At 48.3% G+C, this 25,315-nt stretch overlaps 1 protein-coding gene across 5 annotated transcripts in view; it reads right to left on the bottom strand.

Annotated features, from left to right (window-relative positions):
• LOC141056383 (phospholipid-transporting ATPase ID-like) overlaps positions 1-23,636 on the bottom strand; it is a 241,249-nt gene extending 217,613 nt beyond the window's left edge. For 2 of the 5 annotated variants that reach the window (XM_073553157.1, XM_073553155.1), the window contains exon 1: positions 23,459-23,636. The gene's annotated coding sequence lies outside the window, so the exon portion shown is untranslated. Of the gene's footprint in view, positions 1-2,455; positions 2,677-2,727; positions 2,943-23,458 lie in introns of those variants that run through there. The other 3 variants (XM_073553158.1, XM_073553156.1, XM_073553159.1) reach the window with 2 other exon arrangements.
• Positions 23,637-25,315: the final 1,679 nt, after the last annotated feature.

Genomic DNA, 25,315 nt, shown 5'->3' with positions numbered 1-25,315 from the left:
CATACAGTATAGTGGGCCCCACATAGTCCTCCATACAGTATAATGGCCCCACATAGCGCTCCAGAGTATAATGGCCCCACAAAGTCCTCCATACAGAATAATGGGCCCCACATAGTCCTCCATACAGAATAATGGACCCCAAATAGTCCTCCATACAGAATAATGGACTCCACATAGTCCTCCATATAGTATAATGTGCCCCACATTGTCCTCCATATAGAATAATGGACCTCACATAGTCCTCCATACAGAATAATGGACCCCACATAGTCCTCCATATAGTATAATGTGCCCCACATAGTCCTCCATAAAGAATAATGGACCCTACATAGTCCTCCATACAGAATAATGGACCCCACATAGTCCTCCATATAGTATAATGTGCCCCACATAGTCCTCCATATAGAATAATGGACCCTACAAAGTCCTCCATACAGAATAATGGACCCCACATAGTCCTCCATACAGAATAATGGACCCCACATAGTCCTCCATATAGAATAATGGACACCACATAGTCCTCCATACAGTATAATGGGCCCCATATAGTCCTCAATACAGAATAACGGACCACACGTAGTCCTCCATACAGAATAATGGACCCCACATAGTCCTCCATACAGAATAATGGACCCCACATAGTCCTCCATACAGAATAATGGACCCCACATAGTCCTCCATACAGAATAATGGACCCCACATAGTCCTCCATACAGAATAATGGACCCCACATAGTCCTCCATATAGAATAATGGACCCCACATAGTCCTCCATACAGAATAATGGACCCCACATAGTCCTCCATATAGAATAATGGACCCTACAAAGTCCTCCATACAGAATAATGGACTCCACATAGTCCTCCATATAGTATAATGTGCCCCACATAGTCTTCCATAAAGAATAATGGACCCTACATAGTCCTCCATACAGTATAATAGGCCCCACATAGTCCTCCATATAGTATAATGTGCCCCACATAGTCTTCCATAAAGAATAATGGACCCTACATAGTCCTCCATACACAAAAACAGAACTGTTCTGTTTTTGTGTCTTAGTTCTTGGGTGGTGTGAACAGGGTCTTATGACCCGTTCAGTTTTTGTGCATGTGTCATGTGTTCTGAATCCATTGATTTCTTGCTTATGCAAGCTTTGGGAGATCCCCGCCTCTCTCCTTTGGGACATGCATAAAAAGCCATTTCGCCCAGCGAGCCCATACCGGGCAGCACCTTTCTGAACCCTGCTCATGAAGGTATTATTCACATGTTCAGGTTTTTAAATATATTAGATAGGACTGCTCCGAGAAGGGTATGCCTTGACGCGGCGGAGTGGCTTAGCGTACATTTTTTTGCAAAAAAAGTATCAACAAAATACCCTGGTTTTGTTAACATCTTTTACTAGCACTTGCTACTTACAGTTACATATGTTTTACAGCAGAGTATTTATGCACGTTTGTCATACTTTGTTCTGTTTTTGTGTCTTAGTTCTTGGGTGGTGTGAACAGGGTCTTATGACCCGTTCAGTTTTTGTGCATGTGTCATGTGTTCTGAATCCATAGTCCTCCATACAGTATAATAGGCCCCACATAGTCCTCCATACAGTATAATAGGCCCCACATAGTCCTCCATACAGTATAATGTGCCCCACATAGTCTTCCATAAAGAATAATGGACCCTACATAGTCCTCCATACAGTATAATAGGCCCCACATAGTCCTCCATACAGTATGATGGGGTCGATGCCGGTGTCATGGACCAAATATAATCATCCCGTGGGCCAAAATAGTTTGACATGTGTGACTATTTTGCAAAGTTTTATTGTAGATGCAATTGATAGTGCAAGATAAAAGTCTGTAAAATGCACATATGCCTTTAAATAAAAGGTATATTTGCAACGAGCCATATGGACACAAGTAATAAGCGAGACCCTCACAGGCAAATTTCACTGATATATAGACATACATAGACGAGGATTGCCCCTGAACGCTCATCTTACGGACACATTTCTACGCGTCCCATCCATACCATATGGAAGAACATTCTTACCCCAACAGTGCCACCTCCCCATACTATCACATCCTGCAAATCTAAAGGCAGACCAAACTTTTAATTCAAAGAATTAGCAAAGATCTCCAAGGGGTGAAATAAGAGAATGAGCTCGGCCACCTCTGAGCATGCTAAGTACACACAGTATCTCCATATAAAACCATTATTGCAGCCCACCAGGACAAAGGAAGCTGCTGTCATTGTGTCCATGTTGTGTCCAGCTCACACAGTGGCAGTGGGATGTACACAGGAGCACGTGCAGTGTCCCCCCTCCACCAGTGTTTTACCTGTGCCCCCTCCTCCTGGAATGTGACCGACACTCCGAGCCCCGGGGACGTGCTCCCTGCAGGACCCCCTGGGGTGCAGAACTCCCCCCATCCCCATAGAGCCCCACAGAGGGGGCACCTTACCCAGTGTGGGGGTTCAGGCTGTCCCTGGGTCCCCCATCCTCAGCGAGGGCTGGAGAGTGTCCAGGCTGAGGCAGTTCCTGCAGACACGGGCTGACTGTGGACGGCTGAGGAAGTTACAACACTCCACACACGGTCCTTCCCACTGAGGGAGCAGCCCCAGGAATGGCGAGCGAGGAGGGTCCGTGTGTGACTGCCTGACACCCCTGAAGTGCACACCACCCTCCTCCAATACTGCGCCCCCACTCCTCATATACACCCCACATTACCCACACCTCAGGGCCACCACGCATGCCTCTGCCCACGGCACCTCTGACCCTGCTGCACAGTGCTGCCAACACCGGCGTACCGTGCACACCGAGCCCACGTGACACAGAAGAGTGTGACGGAGTCTGCACAGTTCAGCATCAGTAAAGGATGACTGACACCTCAGCACTAAGGACTCCTGCATCCCAGACAACCCAAAACCTCGTCACTGACCCCACACTACACACCTCCCGCATCACTGACCCCACACTACACACCTCCCGCATCACTGACCCCACACTACACACCTCCCGCATCACTGACCCCACACTACACACCTCCCGCATCACTGACCCCACACTACACACCTCCCGCATCACTGACCCCACACTACACACCTCCCGCATCACTGACCCCACACTACACACCTCCCGCATCACTGACCCCACACTACACACCTCCCGCATCACTGACCCCACACTACACACCTCCCGCATCACTGACCCCACACTACACACCTCCCGCATCACTGACCCCACACTACACACCTCCCGCATCACTGACCCCACACTACACACCTCCCGCATCACTGACCCCACACTACACACCTCCCGCATCACTGACCCCACACTACACACCTCCCGCATCACTGACCCCACACTACACACCTCCCGCATCACTGACCCCACACTACACACCTCCCGCATCACTGACCCCACACTACACACCTCCCGCATCACTGACCCCACACTAGACACCTCCCGCATCACTGACCCCACACTAGACACCTCCCGCATCACTGACCCCACACTAGACACCTCCCGCATCACTGACCCCACGCTACACACCTCCCGCATCACTGACCCCACGCTACACACCTCCCGCATCACTGACCCCACGCTAGACACCTCCCGCATCACTGACCCCACGCTACACACCTCCCGCATCACTGACCCCACGCTACACACCTCCCGCATCACTGACCCCACGCTACACACCTCCCGCATCACTGACCCCACGCTACACACCTCCCGCATCACTGACCCCACGCTACACACCTCCCGCATCACTGACCCCACGCTACACACCTCCCGCATCACTGACCCCACGCTACACACCTCCCGCATCACTGACCCCACGCTACACACCTCCCGCATCACTGACCCCACGCTACACACCTCCCGCATCACTGACCCCACGCTACACACCTCCCGCATCACTGACCCCACGCTAGACACCTCCCGCATCACTGACCCCACGCTAGACACCTCCCGCATCACTGACCCCACGCTAGACACCTCCCGCATCACTGACCCCACGCTAGACACCTCCCGCATCACTGACCCCACGCTAGACACCTCCCGCATCACTGACCCCACGCTAGACACCTCCCGCATCACTGACCCCACGCTAGACACCTCCCGCATCACTGACCCCACGCTACACACCTCCCGCATCACTGACCCCACGCTACACACCTCCCGCATCACTGAGCCCACGCTACACACCTCCCGCATCACTGAGCCCACGCTACACACCTCCCGCATCACTGAGCCCACGCTACACACCTCCCGCATCACTGAGCCCACGCTACACACCTCCCGCATCACTGAGCCCACGCTACACACCTCCCGCATCACTGAGCCCACGCTACACACCTCCTGCATCACTGAGCCCACGCTACACACCTCCCGCATCACTGACCCCACGCTACACACCTCCCGCATCACTGACCCCACGCTACACACCTCCCGCATCACTGACCCCACGCTACACACCTCCCGCATCACTGACCCCACGCTACACACCTCCCGCATCACTGACCCCACGCTACACACCTCCCGCATCACTGACCCCACGCTACACACCTCCCGCATCACTGACCCCACGCTACACACCTCCCGCATCACTGACCCCACGCTACACACCTCCCGCATCACTGACCCCACGCTACACACCTCCCGCATCACTGACCCCACGCTAGACACCTCCCGCATCACTGACCCCACGCTAGACACCTCCCGCATCACTGACCCCACGCTAGACACCTCCCGCATCACTGACCCCACGCTACACACCTCCCGCATCACTGACCCCACGCTACACACCTCCCGCATCACTGACCCCACGCTACACACCTCCCGCATCACTGACCCCACGCTACACACCTCCCGCATCACTGACCCCACGCTACACACCTCCCGCATCACTGACCCCACGCTACACACCTCCCGCATCACTGACCCCACGCTACACACCTCCCGCATCACTGACCCCACGCTACACACCTCCCGCATCACTGACCCCACGCTACACACCTCCCGCATCACTGACCCCACGCTACACACCTCCCGCATCACTGACCCCACGCTACACACCTCCCGCATCACTGACCCCACGCTACACACCTCCCGCATCACTGACCCCACGCTACACACCTCCCGCATCACTGACCCCACGCTAGACACCTCCCGCATCACTGACCCCACGCTAGACACCTCCCGCATCACTGACCCCACGCTAGACACCTCCCGCATCACTGACCCCACGCTAGACACCTCCCGCATCACTGACCCCACGCTAGACACCTCCCGCATCACTGACCCCACGCTAGACACCTCCCGCATCACTGACCCCACGCTAGACACCTCCCGCATCACTGACCCCACGCTACACACCTCCCGCATCACTGACCCCACGCTACACACCTCCCGCATCACTGAGCCCACGCTACACACCTCCCGCATCACTGAGCCCACGCTACACACCTCCCGCATCACTGAGCCCACGCTACACACCTCCCGCATCACTGAGCCCACGCTACACACCTCCCGCATCACTGAGCCCACGCTACACACCTCCCGCATCACTGAGCCCACGCTACACACCTCCCGCATCACTGAGCCCACGCTACACACCTCCCGCATCACTGACCCCACGCTACACACCTCCCGCATCACTGACCCCACGCTACACACCTCCCGCATCACTGACCCCACGCTACACACCTCCCGCATCACTGACCCCACGCTACACACCTCCCGCATCACTGACCCCACGCTACACACCTCCCGCATCACTGACCCCACGCTACACACCTCCCGCATCACTGACCCCACGCTACACACCTCCCGCATCACTGACCCCACGCTACACACCTCCCGCATCACTGACCCCACGCTACACACCTCCCGCATCACTGACCCCACGCTACACACCTCCCGCATCACTGACCCCACGCTACACACCTCCCGCATCACTGACCCCACGCTACACACCTCCCGCATCACTGACCCCACGCTAGACACCTCCCGCATCACTGACCCCACGCTAGACACCTCCCGCATCACTGACCCCACGCTAGACACCTCCCGCATCACTGACCCCACGCTACACACCTCCCGCATCACTGACCCCACGCTACACACCTCCCGCATCACTGACCCCACGCTACACACCTCCCGCATCACTGACCCCACGCTACACACCTCCCGCATCACTGACCCCACGCTACACACCTCCCGCATCACTGACCCCACGCTACACACCTCCCGCATCACTGACCCCACGCTACACACCTCCCGCATCACTGACCCCACGCTACACACCTCCCGCATCACTGACCCCACGCTACACACCTCCCGCATCACTGACCCCACGCTACACACCTCCCGCATCACTGACCCCACGCTACACACCTCCCGCATCACTGACCCCACGCTACACACCTCCCGCATCACTGACCCCACGCTACACACCTCCCGCATCACTGACCCCACGCTAGACACCTCCCGCATCACTGACCCCACGCTAGACACCTCCCGCATCACTGACCCCACGCTAGACACCTCCCGCATCACTGACCCCACGCTAGACACCTCCCGCATCACTGACCCCACGCTACACACCTCCCGCATCACTGACCCCACGCTACACACCTCCCGCATCACTGACCCCACGCTACACACCTCCCGCATCACTGACCCCACGCTACACACCTCCCGCATCACTGACCCCACGCTACACACCTCCCGCATCACTGACCCCACGCTACACACCTCCCGCATCACTGACCCCACGCTACACACCTCCCGCATCACTGACCCCACGCTACACACCTCCCGCATCACTGACCCCACGCTACACACCTCCCGCATCACTGACCCCACGCTACACACCTCCCGCATCACTGACCCCACGCTACACACCTCCCGCATCACTGACCCCACGCTACACACCTCCCGCATCACTGACCCCACGCTACACACCTCCCGCATCACTGACCCCACGCTACACACCTCCCGCATCACTGACCCCACACTACACACCTCCCGCATCACTGACCCCACACTACACACCTCCCGCATCACTGACCCCACACTACACACCTCCCGCATCACTGACCCCACACTACACACCTCCCGCATCACTGACCCCACACTACACACCTCCCGCATCACTGACCCCACACTACACACCTCCCGCATCACTGACCCCACACTACACACCTCCCGCATCACTGACCCCACACTACACACCTCCCGCATCACTGACCCCACACTAGACACCTCCCGCATCACTGACCCCACACTAGACACCTCCCGCATCACTGACCCCACACTAGACACCTCCCGCATCACTGACCCCACACTAGACACCTCCCGCATCACTGACCCCATACTAGACACCTCCCGCATCACTGACCCCACACTAGACACCTCCCGCATCACTGACCCCACACTAGACACCTCCCGCATCACTGACCCCACACTAGACACCTCCCGCATCACTGACCCCACACTAGACACCTCCCGCATCACTGACCCCACACTAGACACCTCCCGCATCACTGACCCCACACTACACACCTCCCGCATCACTGACCCCACACTACACACCTCCCGCATCACTGACCCCACACTACACACCTCCCGCATCACTGACCCCACACTACACACCTCCCGCATCACTGACCCCACACTACACACCTCCCGCATCACTGACCCCACACTACACACCTCCCACCTCACTGACCGAACACTACACACCTCCCTCATCACTGACCCCACACTACACACCTCCCGCATCACTGACCCCACACTACACACCTCCCGCATCACTGATCCCACACTACACACCTCCCGCATCACTGACCCCACACTAAACACCTCCCGCATCACTGACCCCACACTACACACCTCCCGCATCACTGACCACACACTACACACCTCCCGCATCACTGACCCCACACTACACACCTCCCGCATCACTGACCCCACACTACACACCTCCCGCATCACTGACCCCACACTACACACCTCCCACCTCACTGACCGAACACTACACACCTCCCTCATCACTGCCCCCATACTACACACCTCCCGCATCACTAAACACACACTACACACCTCCCGCATCACTGACCACACACTACACACCTCCCGCATCACTGACCGCACACTACACACCTCCCGCATCACTGACCGCACACTACACCCCTCCCGCATCACTGACCCCACACTACACACCTCCCGCATCACTGACCCCACACTACACACCTCCCGCATCACTGACCCCACACTACACACCTTTCGCATCACTGACCACACTCTTCACACCTCCCGCATCACTGACCCCACACTACACACCTCCCACATCACTGACCCCACACTACACACCTCCCGCATCACTGACCGCACACTACACACCTCCCGCATCACTGACCCCACACTACACACCTCCCGCATCACTGACCGCACACTACACCCCTCCTGCATCACTGACCCCGCACTACACACCTCCTGCATCACTGACCCCACATATGTGTGCTTCACTGACACCTTACAAACTCCGCATTCATTTTCGTAGGCTTCTCCAGTTTCTCTATTAACCTTCCTATCCCCTAAAGGGTTTGTTCAGAAAAAAATAACACTGCCCAGTGACGGGATATGTAAAAAATCCCAAACTTTGTCATACTCATCTACCAGCATTCAGGTCATTCCGTGGTCAGTGCATAGACAGGAATTGGTGATGTCACCGCTCCACCAGCCATCGAACCACTGCGGCTTGTGATTAGCTGCAGCGGTCAGGTGACTCGAGATGCTCATCAGTCAATGTTTTATGATGACACGCTGCTCAAAGTCATCTGACGTCTGCAGTAATCACAAGCCGCAGTGGTCCGATGGCTGGTGGAAAGGTGACATCACTGGTTCTTGGCTCTGCGCTAAGCACTGAGTGGACTGCGGTGGACACAGGTGAGTGCTGGGAGAGGAGTATGACTGACTTTGTAATTTTTCTACAGGGTAAAGTTTGATTTTACCTGGAAAAGCCCTTTAAAAACAACTGACATCTGTAAATGATCAACTAAAGAAATACCTTGTATTTGTGATGTAACGTGAAGCTCATGGGCCCCAATGCAAAAGCACCAACAGGGCCCCAATTATTGCATTGGTCTATATATATAGGCCAAAGGGACTTTTGGGGCCCCCTAGACTCCAGGGCCCGGGTGCGATTGCAACCCCTGCACCTATTGTAGTAACGCCCCTGCTGCAATAGATCCTGGTATACCTTTTGGTTAGTCTTTATAATGTCCTTTCTTTTGGCGCCCCCTAAGGACCTCTCTTACATATTGCATGATGTAACCACAACTCTGCTATAAATACACACGATCCTTTACATCCACAGGGTCCTTAATTGGTCTCCCCGTTACTCGACTTTCCCCTCTCCAGTCCATACTTAATGCAGCAGCCAGGGTCATCTATCTGGCTAATCGGTTCTCGGACGTGTCCGCTCTTCGCCAGTCATTACACTGGCTGCCCATTCATTATAGGATACAATTAAAGTACTTGTTCTCACCCACAAAGCTCTCCACAGTGCGGCACCCCTCACACCTTCTATTTCTGTCTATCGGCCTAACCGACCGCTGCGCACTGCAAACGACTTTCGACTAACCTCTGCACTAATCCGTACCTTCCACTCCCGACTCCAAGACTTCTCCCGCGCTGCACCAATCCTCTGGAATGCTCTACCCCAAGAAATTAGGACTATCCACAATTTGCACAGTTTTAGGCGCTCCCTCAAAACGCATTTGTTCAGAGCGGCCTATCACGTTCACTAATCACAGTCATTCTATGTGTAAGTGTGCGTGTGTAGCCCATTCACTATCTCCATCCATCCCTCACTCCCTCAAGATGGCTGGACCTTCATTGTGAATACACCATTGTAAATACACACCTGTACTCTGTATCTCCCCCACCTCATTGTAGATTGTAAGCTCTCACGAGCAGGGTCATCTTACTTTGCTTTAATTATTGTATTGTTAGCGTTGTTACTTATGACTGTTAAACTGTAAAGCGCTGCGGAATATGTTGGCGCTATATAAAGATTATTATTATTATCCAGGGGTGAAACCTCATCCTGACCTCGTGCAGCCAGCTAATGATTGTGGTACAATCTACAGCTTACAATACAGCAAACCCTCTTACTAATCAAGTAAGACCAGGTGATAATTAGTTTGAAGTTTTAGATGTAAATGAATAAGTGTCCATTCACTGACCTCAAGCAGAGATAAAATGTTGATGAATTGAAACACAAAAATACATTGGAAGGTTGGGCTATGTTCACACGTTGCTTTTTTGCAGCATTTTCTTTCTGCTGCTGAAACCTGCTGTTTTGGGAGTAAAAACATCAGATTTTTGCGTAATTTTTGGTGCAGATTACGTCAGTAGTCTACAGTAGATGATGAACAAGGTGATTTCATTCACCAAAAAAGTAGCAAAATCTCAGCAAAGACGCACGCTTGCTTCATTTGCACTTAATGCTTTCTATGTTGAAAAAACGCGGCAAAAACGCTGAACGAAGAGGCACGCTGCAGTTTTCAAATTCCGGCAGGAAAAAAAGAGCAATTGTGCATGAGATTGCTGAAATCTCGTAGCTTTTTTTCTAGTACTGTAAAACACAGATTTTAATTTGCATTAAAAAAAAATGCATCAAAAAAAGTTGCAAAAATGCAACATGTGAACATAGCCTTACAGATCTTCTCATTAGGCCGGGGTCACACTTGCAAGAAACTCGCACAAGTCTCGTGTCTCATTACCCGGCACTGTTGCCGACACTCCGGAGCGCTCAGCTACATAGAAATACATGTAGCCGCACACTCCGGTCCCGAGTACCGGCGGCAGTGCCGGGTATTGAGACACGAGACTTGTGTGAGTTTCTCGCAAGTGTGACCCCGGCCTTAGACACACATCACAGATTGAGCGGGGGCAAATGTTCTTCTTCATCCAAGTGTACCATGCCAGGATTTGGGATTAATTTAATGATGCGGTAAATTTTCACAACCCTGTGTCCCTATGACCTCAAGAACACCGGAAAAATCTCCTTCCGTCCCAAGTCTTTATGTAAGCCCAGACAAAGAAAATGCGGCGGGGACACAAGTGTCGTCTTCCTTACACACTTGTGTTGCTGGGAGGGACGCCCTTCACATTACAGACTGGGACCAGGGTGGCGCCTCTGTTCATAGACACGCGGGAAGATTTATACGCGTTCTGTCTAGTTTTACGTCTTCCGCTCCTTTCTTTTTTGGAGAGTTTCCACCCAATTCATTGCTCAGGTTGTGCCTTTTTTTAAACTTATTTCATATACGCAAATCATAATTTTAAAGAAAGTCCTCGTCTGTGTTTTTTTTCTGATTTGTGGGCTGAATTTAACGATTCCAGATGTTATCAGCTGATCGATTATGTGGGACTTTTTAAGATTTCGGTAAATTTGGTGCATCTACTCTCCATTACGCCCTCCCCAGAGATTTTCTGCATGTCAAGCCAAAAGTTTAATTTTTTTGTAAATTTTTAAAAAGATATAACCCCCCCTTCCAAAAAAAATGGCAAAAAAAGTATTAATAATAGGAAAAAATCCCATTTTAGAGTTTGCATAAAATTCATGATCCACATGTGCCATTGTGAGGAATTTGGTGCAGTAAAAGTCAGCAAATACCTCAAAAAACACACCTGAGAAAAAAAAGACAAAAAAAGAAAAGTGAGAAAAATAACGTAAAAAAAAAAAACCGGATTACTTACCGGTAATACTCTTTTGTAGAGTCCACGACAGCACCAACTGAGAGAGGGGATCCGCCCCCGGAACAGGAAACCTACAGAGAGATAAATGGGGCGGTCCCCCTTGCTCCCTCAGTTTGTGTTACCGAGAACAACGGAGGAACCGCCATACATGTTTTAGTCAATTTGTTTGGGCAATTCATCTATCTTACCCCTACATCGTTTAAGTTTGCTAAGTTTAACCACGTATAAAATTCTAATTACAATCTCCACCACCAAGGAGACCCATGTGAAAAAAGTTTTACGGGAGGGAGGTGAGCGGGTGCTGTCGTGGACTCTACAAAAGAGTATTACCGGTAAGTAATCCGGTTTTTCCTCTTCGCCACGACAGCACCCACTGAGAGATTTCCAGAGATAATCACTTGGGAGGGCACACCGTGCTAAGGACTGATCTACCGAAAGACAAATCCTCAGTAGAGGATAATTCTAGTCTATAGTGACTATAAAAGGTAGATGGAGAAGACCAGGTTGCAGCCTTACATATTTGTTCAATTGGGACGTTTGCCCTCTCGGCCCAGGAGGATGATATGGCTCTAGTAGAGTGCGCCTTAATCCCCAGCGGAGGTTCTTCTCCTTTAGCCAAATATGGCATTGCGATCGCATCTCTAATCCACCTGGATAGTGTGCCTGTTGTAACTCCAAACCCCTTTCTGTTGCCCTGGAAGGAGACAAAAAGAGACCTACTCTGCCTCCAGGGACTGGTCCTATCAAGGTAGGCTAGTACAGCTCTTCTCACATCTAAGGTGTGATATTTCACCTCGTCCTGGTTTGACGGGTTTTCGAAGAAGGAAGGTAGGCATATCGCCTGAGACCTATGAAATTTAGTTACCCGTTTGGGAAGGTAGGACGTATCTGTCTTCAAAATCAGTCTGTCTCGTGTTATTGACAAGAACGGAGGGTCTATTGATAGAGCATGAAGATCACCTACTCTTCTAGCTGATACTAAAGCCACTAGTGTAGCCGTTTTCAATGAGAGGCACTTCACTGATGCTGAATCTATCGGTTCAAACGGGGCCTGAGTAAAGGCATCCAAGACTAGAGTAAGGTCCCATGCCGGAAGCCGAGGAATATGCACCGGTTCTGATCGTTGACAGGCTGAAACAAAACGGGTCACCCATCTATTTGCTGCCACGTTATAGTTAAATAGGGCTCCTAAGGCCGATATATGGACTTTAAGAGTATTTACTGAGAGGCCCAATTCTCGGTCTCTTTGAAGAAACTCTAAGATGGCCGTAATGGGTGGTTCACCGGCTAGCTCTGCTGGGTGAAAGGTCAGGAATTTTCTCCACACCTTGGCGTATATTTTTGTTGTAGATTCTTTTCTACTTTGTAGCAGGGTATTAATCAGGTTTTTCGAAAAGCCTTTCTGCTTTAATAGTTCCCTTTCAAATTCCAGGCCGCTAGGTGTAGGGCTTTGACCGGTGGATGGTAGCAGGGTCCTTGCGAGAGAAGATCCTGGTGCAGCGGCAGGATCCACGGGTCGGTCATTGACATGGCTCTCAGCCATGAAAACCACGGCCTTTTGGGCCAAAACGGGGCTATCAAGATGTCTTATCTTCCTGACTACTGTTGGCAGCAGAACCATTGGAGGGAAGGCATAGGCTAGCTGGAATGTCCAGGGTGCTTGGAGGGCATCTAGAATGTCTGGGTTGTCTGACCTGTAGAGCGAAGCAAACCTTCTTACGCGTTTGTTGGCTCTGGTCGCGAACAGGTCTATCTCTGGTCTGCCCCATTCTGACGCTATGGTCTCGAAGACGTGCCTGCTGAGGACCCACTCGCCCTGATATAGGACCTGGCGACTGAGATAGTCTGCTTGAGAGTTGTCCACTCCTCTTATGTGGAGCGCCGACAAGGAGTGAAGATGTACCTCGGCTACTTCTGGGATCTTTTCCGCGATAGACATCAACGGTCCCGATCGCGTACCTCCTTGTCGGTTTATATAGGCCACTGCGGTGGTATTGTCTGTCTGGACCCTCACGTGGGTTCCTCTTAACTGCGGGAGAAATTGAGACATCGCATAGTAAATTGCTTTTAGCTCCTTTACATTAGAGGAGGTTTCTATTTCATGTTTACGCCACCGGCCTTGCATCATGTGCTCCTCCAGATAGGCACCCCAACCTAGGGGGCTAGCATCCGTGGTGAGCACCTTGGAGGGATTTACCCACCATTGCACTCCTTTTGACAAATTGGTAGGATTCAACCACCACTTTAGGGAATTAACCACTTCCGGCGATAGGGACATCTTCCCTTCCAACCGTCCCTGCAGTCTATCTGTTTCCTGCAGAATAGCCCATTGTAACTTTCTGGAGTGGAACTGAGCCCATTGCACCGCTGGGATGCACGATATCAGGGACCCCAGTAAGGACATACCCTGTCTCAATGATATTACGGGTCTTCCTATAGTATTTTGTATCTTATTGATTATGGCCACCGCTTTAGCGTCTGGTAAAAAGCATTTCTGGCTTACGGAATCTACTTGCAGGCCTAGGAACCTCTGACAGGTCACTGGTTCTAGTCTGGACTTCTCCCAGTTAATTAGCCAGCCTAGTGTTTGTAAGGATGAGATAATCTTAGCCATTCTTGTTTCGCACTGAGAAACAGAATTCCCCACTATGAGTAAGTCGTCCAAGTAAGGCACCACTAGGGTGTCATTCAGTCTTACAAATGACATCACCTCCAGCATCAATTTGGTAAATACCCGAGGAGCCATGGATAGCCCGAATGGCATTGCCGCAAACTGGAAATGCTGAATCCGACCCTTGAACCAGACCGCTACCCGCAGGAACTTATGGTGCTCTCGGAATATGGGGAGATAGTAATAGGCATCCTTTAGGTCCAAGACTGCCATATAACACCTGGGAAACAAAAGTTTTATTGCAGAATTTATTGACTCCATCTTAAATGGCCTCAGCCTCAAGAAGGTATTAAGCTTCTTTAAATTTATTATAGTCCTGAAAGAGCCATCTGGTTTTGGGATTAAAAGTAGAGGAGAATAAAAGCCCATTCCTCTTTCGTCCCCTGGGACCTCTATCAGGACCTGTTTTGTTAGCAGTACTGCAATCTCCATCTCTAATGCTTCCTGCTGTATCTGGGATTTCATGGAAGTCAATAGGAAGAGGTTCGGTGGATGCCGAACGAATTCTAGTTTTAGGCCCGATGAGACGATATCAATGGCCCATGGGTTAGATGTTACCTTCCCCCATTGGTGGCTGAATTTCAGTAGTCTGCCACCTACCGGTGTACTGGTATTAGCGGAACCTGTCTCCTCTGAAGGGACGTTTCCCGAATAGATTGCCCCTTTGTTTGGGGTCCTTATTTCCCCAGCGATCCTGGGGTTTAAAGTCTTTCTTTTTGCCAAACTGCGGTTTTCTGTAGGCCCTCCTATTAAAGGGAACATATGGGTTAGGAAAACCTTTCTTTCTCCCCCCGCTTTTGTTAAGATCTCGTCCAGTTCCGTACCAAATAAGTACTTACCCTGGCAGGGTATAGCACACAGTTTAGTTTTTGTTTGCGTGTCTCTTTTCCACCCCTTCAACCATAAGGCCCGCCGGCCTGCATTGGTTAGTCCTGCTGCTCTAGCAGATAAACGGAGAGAGTCCGCTGAGGAATCGGAGAGGAAGGCAGCTGCTCCTTTAATGAGGGGCATAGAGGACAGGAGTTTACTCCTGGCCACTCCATTCTTAATATTGTCCTCTAGGTCATTCAGCCACACCAACATTGACCTCGCCGTGCACGTGGCTGCTATTGCGGGCTTAAACGCTGCCGTACATGCTTCCCAGGATCGTTTAAGGAGTGTATCGGTCTTACGATCCAATGAGTCAGCCAAAGTTCCTGAATCCTCTACCGGCAGGGAGGATCTACGAGAGGTAGAGGCCACTGCCGCATCCACCTTGGGGGCTCTTGACCAAGCCGTCAATTCCTCGTCGTCAAAAGGATATTTACGCTTTGACGTTAAGGGGAGGAAGGTTCTCTGCCCCTGTTTCTCCCACTCCCTTTTTACTAGCTCTTTTATAGCTGGGACCACTGGGAATGCTCGGACCTTTTTACGGGAAATGCCTGCAAACATTATGTCTTGCGGAGTCTTGGGGTCCCTACTCTCTGGTAGCCCCATAGTATTCCGGACCGACTTAACCAAGTTACTGACGCTAGCCGTAGGGAAGCACGTCTGCTCCTCATCCTCTGAGGAAGGGTATTCCTGGGATCTATCAGAGTCTAGATCCCCGGTTTCTGATGGTGATTTTGACGCCGGCGAAGCTCCCCCTCTTGGTGAACCTATTTCTCTCACAGAGGAGTGACCTCCCAGACTACTGGAGCTGCCTAAGGCCCGTAGCTCTTCCCTAATTATCGCTCGGATATCCTCCTTCTTCAGCGAGGATTCGTCCTGTAAGGCCTCTTCAATACACGACTGACATAATTTTTTAGGGTGGCCGTCTGGGAGGGGCTGAGAACATAAGGCACACTCTCTATTTTTCGCCTTCTCCGTTCTTTTGGCCTAAAAAAAAAGGGGGGTGTGGACCAGAAAAAACGAACATCAGTTATTTATTCTGACTAAAAGCACTCACCCGTGAGTTTCGTCAGTAAACTACCGGCTGCGGGGTCCGCGACTCAGGCCTAGGCGAGGCGTGGGACGGTTTTTTCTCTTTACGTTTTTTCTCTGAGGGCTCGTCTTGTCTGGAAGGTCCGCTAGATTCCTTCCTGGAGCTGCCACTTCTTCTGGTGCTACTACTCCTCCTTGTAGTACCGCTTTGTCTGCTGCCATGTGGGGATTCCACTGGCTGATTTAACGGGAGCGAAGCTGGGTCATCTATGGATGACATGACTGCGCATTGGCGCTATGCTCGTGGCTTCTTTTTATAGGCTTTTCTTTATTGATGCTTCACCATTTTTTTTTTGGCTCATCTGCGCATGCGTGGGCGTTTCCCAGCGATCGCCGCCTCCTGTGTTGACCCCGGAAGTTGTCCTACCGCCTGGGAGCGCCGCTGGAAGTGCTTATGCAGCGGCCGCCGAACAGTGACACCCACGCACCGGCCCGCACCCCTTGCCGCAGGTATGATATCCAGTAGCGCTGCCTGGCACAACGCTCAGGCCCTTCTACAGAAAGATAGTGAGGAAACACTTAGCTAACCTAAATGTATTCAAGTCTCCAGGTCCAGATGAATTACACCCCAGAGTACTGAAGGAGATAGCAGAAGAAATTTTTGAACCCCTCTCCATAATCTTTGAAAATTCTTGGAGAACAGGAGAAGTGCCAGAAGACTGGAGAAGAGCAAATGTTGTTCCTATCTTCAAAAAGGGGAAGAAGGTGGACCCAGGCAACTATAGGCCGGTGAGTCTGACTTCTATACCAGGAAAGATCTTTGAACAAATTATTAAACAACATGTATGTCAATACCTGGATAAGAATGAAGTGATTAAACAGAGTCAGCATGGGTTTGTAACTAATAAGTCATGTCAGACTAATTTAATTTCCTTCTATGATGGTATTACTGATTGGGTGGATCAAGGAAATGCTGTAGATATAGTATATCTTGACTTCAGCAAAGCATTTGACAAAGTCTCTCGTACAATCCTTATTGAAAAAATGACTAAGTATGGAATGGACAAGGCAACTGTTAGGTGGATTCATAATTGGCTTAGTGATCGGACCCAAAGAGTGGTCGTAAATGGCTGCACATCCAGTTGGAAGAATGTCTCAAGTGGGGTACCACAGGGCTCTGTCCTGGGCCCTGTATTGTTCAACATCTTTATCAACGATTTAGATGAAGGAATTGAGGGTAAACTGATTAAATTTGCTGATGACACAAAGCTAGGAGGGATAGCTAATACTAGAGAAGAGAGAGAGAGGATTCAAAAAGATTTAAATAAACTGGAGAAGTGGGCAGCAACTAACAGAATGGTTTTTAACAGGGAGAAATGCAAAGTACTACATCTGGGCAATAAAAATGAAAAAAGCATATATAGAATGGGAGGAATAGGGCTAAGTGACAGCACATGTGAAAAAGACTTGGGTATACTAATAGATCACAGACTGAATATGAGTCAACAGTGTGATGCAGCAGCAAAAAAGGCAAATGCAATTCTAGGATGTATTAACAGAAGCATACAGTCTAGATCACGTGAAGTAATTATTTCCCTCTACTCCTCTTTGGTCAGACCTCATCTGGAATATTGTGTCCAATTTTGGGCACCACATTTTAAAAAAGACATCAACAAACTGGAGCAAGTTCAGAAAAGAGCGACCAGAATGGTGACCGGTCTGCAAACCCTGTCTTATGAGGAAAGGTTGCAGGATTTGGGAATGTTTAGTTTGCAAAAGAGAAGACTGAGAGGAGACTTAATAGCTGTCTACAAATATCTAAAGGGCTGTCACATTGTAGAAGGATCAACTTTATTCTCATTTGCACAAGGAAAGACTAGAAGCAATGGGATGAAACTGAATGGGAGGAGACACAGATTAGATATTAGAAAAAACTTTTTGACAGTTAGAGTGATCAATGAGTGGAACAGGCTGCCACGAGAAGTGGTGAGTTCTCCTTCAATGGAAGTCTTCAAACAGAGGCTGGACAGACATCTAACTGGGATGATTTAGCGAATCCTGCTTTGAGCAGGGGGTTGGACCAGATGGCCCAGGAGGTCCCTTCCAACTCTACGATTCTATGATTCTATGATTCTATGATTCTGCCTTCTCCCGGGGGGGCGCACGGCCACCATCCCCGATATGCCCTCATGGCATCCGTTATGCGCTCGCCCCTTCCTGGGGGGGGGGCTCAGGCTTCTCTGCTTTCTCCCGGGGGGGGGCGCACGGCCGCCATCTCGGATAGGCCCTCATGGCATATGTAATGCGCTCGCCCCCTCCTGGGGGGGGGTATACGCCCCGTCCCTTCAGTGAGCCTTGGCACCTTCTCACCTCCGGCCTCACCTGCATTACCAGCTCTGGGGGGGGGGGAATCGCCTCTCCGCCCGACGCTGCTTCCAGTCCTGGGGCCCCTGCTGCTCATATTATGCACGCAGGCGGCTACCAGACCAGGTATCCTCTTCTGCGGGTTCCTCTCCAAGAACAGGAAACCAAAACTGAGGGAGCGAGGGGGACCGCCCCATTTATCTCTCTGTAGGTTTCCTGTTCCGGGGGCGGATCCCCTCTCTCAGTGGGTGCTGTCGTGGCGAAGAGGAAAAAAAAGTCTGAAAAGTCGGTAAAACGAATTTTCTGTTTATATAAGTTTTTTGAGCATTTTTTTTTTTCTGTTTCAGGTGGAAAACAAAAAAGAGAGTGCGTGTAATTTCTGTGACGTGAATCTTGATGGAAAACGCTCCAAACTAGACACTGTCCAATCAAAAGGCCGTAATGTAAATGTGTCAGGAAAAAAAAATCAACAAAAACTCCCCAAAGAAGGAGCTTTTCAGGAAGCGGTTGCCACAAGAAAACGCCACCTCAAAAACCCTCATACACCTAGCCGCGTACCCTTAGGCTACGTTCCCATGATAAGCACTCAGTGAGTTTTTGATGCTTCATACTTCCACGGGCATGTTTCCTGTGGGGAAATTTTTAAATCATCAATAAAAATTTTTTTAAAAAAATGGAAATAAAAGGTGTTTTACTTGAGGATTTTCCTCACAGACTTGAACAAAATTAGAAAAATCTGCAAGTAAAATCTGCACACGTGTTTTTAGTGAGTTTCAGTAGCCGAAACGCTATAAAAAACGCATGTAATCCGCACATGACATTATCAAGAAAGTTTTCTCAAAGCGAAATGAGAGGAAGTATCTAAAACAATGCAGCTTTATGTAAAAACATGGCAGGCCAAAGGAGGAATAAAACAGCAGGAAGAATTGAGGTAAAAACTAGAGTTGAGCGAATTTTTCAAAATCCGGTTCTGATTACGATCGGAGGCGAATATTATTTTTGCAATACAGCCGAACGTCATTGGAGTCAATAGGAGTAGAAATGACCGAATATGTTCGGAATCGATCGTCAAACATGAATTCAGCACCAATAGGGTAACAATATGGCTCAATTGTGGCAAATTCAGATTAGGCGACCGATTACGAACATATTCACTCAACTCAAAAAAAATGCAACTAACCAAATTTAGCTAATTGGTGAGGAAAATCTGTGGAATCAAAACCTCACCAAATATCATGGGAACTTAGCCTAAAGGCCTCGTTACACATAACGATGTCCCAGCGATCCCACCAACGATCCGACATGGATGGGTGTCGGGGTAGCTATTTTGGGAGGGCTAAATTAACCCTTTACGGTTGAGCCAGTGATTTCCAAATTATTCCAGTGTTGCTAGCAACTCAAATGACCACAAGGAGACTGGGGTCTCTGTACGGGAGGATCGAGGCAGATCACTAAGCCCCTTTATTTTAGTCACATCTTTTATAATATTTTACTTAATTATGCAAGGTTCTCAAGTACCAATAGCATCATTTCACTTTGTAAGCCAATAATATTGCAAGAAAACCGGAAACTACATATATGTCCATATCCAAATAGAAAGTAGTATAGTGGCATATTCTTCAGAGTTTTACACCACCGCCTCCCTTATCTTTGCACCTGATGAAAACAGTCTGGTTTCATGACAGCCCTTGCCAATTACAAAAATTTATCTTACAGCAACAAAAATGAAGAAACGAAACCTTCAGAGAATGGATAAAACGAAACTTCAACTCTGATTTTAGTATTAACCCTTCACATGGGATCGCTGGGACATTGTTAGGCTGATCGCGGGTGAGCTGTGACATAGACAGACCCACCAGCGATCAGGATCAGTGACGCTGGTATCCAAGGTAAACAGCGGGTATCCAGGAGCCGCGCAGCTCTTAGTTACCCGCTGTTTACATTGGAAACCAGCGTCGCTGATCGCTGGTCTCTCGCTGCCACACGCAGCGATGCGTGCTAGCCACCGGGAGACCAACGATCAAAAAACGGCCCAGGACGATGGAGCGCGATCAGAGATACCCGGCGAGGGGGGCGGTCGCAGATCCCTGTCACACACAGCGATGTCGCTGGCGAGATTGCTATGGCGTCACAAAATCAGCGATCTCGCTGTGTGTGACGGGGCCTTAAAAGTTTGGAAGACCGAATTCTTAATTCAGGGACTAGTAAATAAGGATAATCAGATCAGATGGTTTGTGAGAGCGCCATATCATTGCGGAGGGCACAGATCTGCTGAGGTGGGGGACTATAGTCATCAGAAAAGAATACAATAATACCGAAACAGATGGCACAATACCAATAACACTGCTGTGGCCTACTGACTTCAATAAGCCCAACAGATGAAGAACACTCCATGAGCTAACTCAAGCAACAGAAAAAAAAAAATGACAAAATTTATTCGAAACAAAAATACAAATAAAAACAATTTAATTTCATGTAAAGACAAGGATAAATAGAAAAAGGGGCCTCAGTGGGGACAGTAATAACTAACTCATCATCAAATTGTAAAGCAGACATGGGTACTGAATGCCAAATATAATACCAAGAATACCAAAACTGCTGCATATTAAAGCGCAAATGCCTCCGTTTTACTTTAAACCCTCAGACGTAGAGAGGGAATATAGTTGGTAAGAAAATAGCTTATCAAGATGTCACATATTAAGCAACCAACCAAATATCAGAGCAGCTAAGTGTTAAACATGTGAAAACACAAAATATTCAAAGGGCATCCTTACCCATGTAGTACTGCCGAGATGAGATAGTCAGCAACCCCGACGCGCTGACTTTCTTTTTTAATAAATTTGCAAAAATTTCGACATTTCTATTTTTTTTTTCAGTCAAGATGGGGTGCAGAGTGTACATTAATGAGAAAAAATGAACTTTTCTGAATTTATCAAATGGCTGCAATGAAGCAAAGAGTGAAAAACTTAAAGGGCTCTGAATACTTTCCGTACCCCCTGTATATTCTTACACATGGGGGCAATATTATAGTCATTATATTGTTGTACATAGGGGACAGTATTATAGTAGTTATATTCTCGTACATAGGGGCAGTATTATAGTAGTTATATTCTTGTACATAGGAGCAGTATTATAGTAGTTATATTCTGGTACATAGGGGGCAGTATTATAGTAGTTATATTCTTGTACATAGTTGCAGTATTATAGTAGTTATATTCTGGTACATAGGGGGCAGTATTATAGTAGTTATATTCTTGTACATAGTTGCAGTATTATAGTAGTTATATTCTTGTACATAGGAGCAGTATTATAGTAGTTATATTCTTGTACATAGGGGCAGTATTATAGTAGTTATATTCTTGTACATAGGGGCAGTATTATAGTAGTTATATTCTTGTACATAGGAGCAGTATTATAATAGTTATTGTCTTGTACATAGGAGCAGTATTATAGTAGTTATAGTCTTGTATATAGGGGCAGTATTATAGTAGTTATATTCTTGTACATAGGAGCAGTATTATAGTAGTTATATTCTTGTACATAGCAGTATTATAGTAGTTATATTCTTGTACATAGGAGCAGTATTATAGTAGTTATATTCTTGTATATAGGGGCAGTATTATAGTAGTTATATCCTTGTACATGGGGCAGTATTATAGTAGTTATATTCTTGTACATAGGGGGCAGTATTATAGTAGTTATATTCTTGTACATAGGGGGCAGTATTATAGTAGTTATATTCTTGTACATAGGGGCAGTATTATAGTAGTTATAGTCTTGTACATAGGGGCAGTATTATAGTAGTTATAGTCTTGTACATAGGGGCAGTATTATAGTAGTTATATTCTTGTACATAGGGGCAGTATTATAGTAGTTATATTCTTGTACATAGGGGGCAGTATTATAGTAGTTATATTCTTGTACATAGGAGCAGTATTATAGTAGTTATAGTCTTGTACATAGGGGCAGTATTATAGTAGTTATATTCTTGTACATAGGAGCAGTATTATAGTAGTTATATTCTTGTACATAGGGGCAGTATTATAGTAGTTATATTCTTGTACATAGGAGCAGTATTATAGTAGTTATATTCTTGTACATAGGGGCAGTATTATAGTAGTTATATTCTTGTATATAGGGACAGTATTATAGTAGTTATATTCTTGTACATAGGGGCAGTATTATAGTAGTTATATTCTTGTACATAGGGGCAGTATTATAGTAGTTATATTCTTGTACATAGGGGCAGTATTATAGTAGTTATATTCTTGTACATAGGGGCAGTATTATAGTAGTTATATTATTATACATAGGATACAATGACAACCACGTTTGTGAGAAGTGATCAGAGACGCTTTATACAAGAAAAATTATCCAGCAGGAGGCGATAATGGGAGAATATGAAATCTGTGCTCTATTCTGGGGCATTATGAGAAACATCCAAAGTAAAACAAGGAGATTTAGTGTAAAATTTTTATGTTATTTCCTTACTTTAAAACTCAGGAATCTTCACTGTCTCCTTTCTAACTTATCAAATTGACCATCATCTTCAATACAGAAGAGTTGGTGCGGACATATCACTGATGCAACCTGTGCAGCCACCCAGGGCCAATGTCACCTCCAGAGCAGGTGGGATTGTGCATTATTTGGAGCTATTGGGCTACAAAGGGCCCATAATCTGTTATTGTACATATGTGTGTGTCCGCCAGTGCAGAAAAGTATATACAGTATGGAAGAACAGGTGCTTACCTCTGTCTCTTAGATGAAAATCCAATGGGGGTCACAAATCTCTAGGGGTCAGCAATAGGCGTCCATCACTGTGAATGGGAGAGGGAGACAGGCAAGGAATTTGGGGGGCTGGCGGCAGAACAGGGGGCGCAGACAGACAGACAGCAGCAGGTGACAGGCAGGAGATGGGGCAGGGTAGGACTGAGCAAATAAAGAAGTCGCCCTTTGGACTGTGACTTTTACAGCAGGTGTTATATGACACCTGTAAATGGGGAGCGAGGACAGGTCAGAGACGAGGGGGACACAGGCGCCCCCAAAACTCATGCTGATGGTAACCACCTCAATTAAGGAACCGTCAAACAATATGTGAGTGTTAATGATCTGTGTTGTCTCTCCCAGGTAACGAGCCGAGGTGCACACAATGCACACGTCAGACTGGTTTACAAGATCCCATTACCTGCACTAGCAGTGCAAACAGCCCAATCCTACACTCCAATAGCACTAATAATAATCGTTTTAATATTAATACTATTAATGTCAGTTTTATTAATCATTCCGAATAAATACAAAATAAAATCTTTATCTAGCTTACCTGGTCAATTTATTAAGATATTGCACAAATCAGAAATATAACTAAAGGTGCCATAAAAAATTCCCTGATATTTTTCCAACTAGAATACTTAAAACATCACATCCCCTATAGAACTAAGCTGAGCTGCAGTACCTGTGAACGGCCACCACACAACGTACCGCGCTGTAGTCTCCGGCTGCATACATTGTTTACATCCGCCTGGCGCTGGTACACTCTTTTTGCACAGGGGTCCTCTTCTGTCTGTATCTGCCACTGCTACAAATGGACGAACTCCCAATGATTTGTTATTGAGGAATTATTCTAGGTCATAAATATCATAAGTCTGGACAAGAACTGTATACATGACCTAAGTGTCACGACTCGGTTGTCAGGTGACCCGGGACCAGGAGCTCCTTCCCTATCTCTAACGCTAGGGGGCGCCCTAGCTCGCCCTATTCCTCGCGTTACTTCTGAAGGTGAAGATGCCAGGGCCACGTACCTTGCATTATCTCCTGAATCCACCCTCCGTCTGTACCCTTCCCCCCAACCAGGGAAGAGGGGAGCAGCTGTGAACCGCACTACCCAAGCCAGATGAACAAGGCAACACAACCAGGGGAAACGGAAAATGCCAGGCATACAAATGTACTCACATATAACAGAGGAATGCATCGGGAAGTGGAGTATGGGGAAAAAGGAAATTATCACACTTACTATACCAAGTAACAGTCACTGATAAACCCACCAACCACCTTCTCAAATAACCACCAACTACTATCCTCCCAACCATGCAGCATGAGCTAGCTCTGACGATGTGTGTCAGTCAGGACCCAGATTGTATAGGTGATAGGAGTGGCTAAACGAGCTAAGCTGAGAGCTCAGATTCCCAGAGCTCCCAACATGGCCGATTAACTTCTGTACTGCCAAAAGAAATTTACAACGTTTAAAAAGAAGGTGAAGTGCTTCTTGTCAGCGCAAAAGTAGGCACAATCAGACGCTGCGTTCTTCTGGCTCCTCTCTGTCACAGTAACCCTGTGACAAGGAGCCTTTAATTTATTTGTGGGTTTGTAATGCCTTGTAGGTTAAAAGTGAATGACTATAGCTCTGGTGGCACCTATTGGATGTAGCAATCCTAAAAGTCAATACTGACCCTTTAACCAACCTTGCCACATGACTTAGAATAGAAACCAAACCAGACAGTCCATTTACACATTCAATGCATTGCCCCTCCTCAGTGCAAAGCACGAGATCTTATTCAGCTGTATGGTCTCTGATATTTAACATCCCAGAGGAGCATTGCATGGCCGATA

The sequence above is a fragment of the Dendrobates tinctorius genome, unplaced genomic scaffold (assembly GCF_039654945.1).
Source record: "Dendrobates tinctorius isolate UK_male_01 unplaced genomic scaffold, ASM3965494v1 ptg000197l, whole genome shotgun sequence".
In the NCBI taxonomy this organism is placed as follows: domain Eukaryota; kingdom Metazoa; phylum Chordata; class Amphibia; order Anura; family Dendrobatidae; genus Dendrobates; species Dendrobates tinctorius.
The sequence above is the reverse complement of the archived record's forward strand: the minus strand, read 5'-3'. Positions and strand labels throughout refer to the sequence as shown.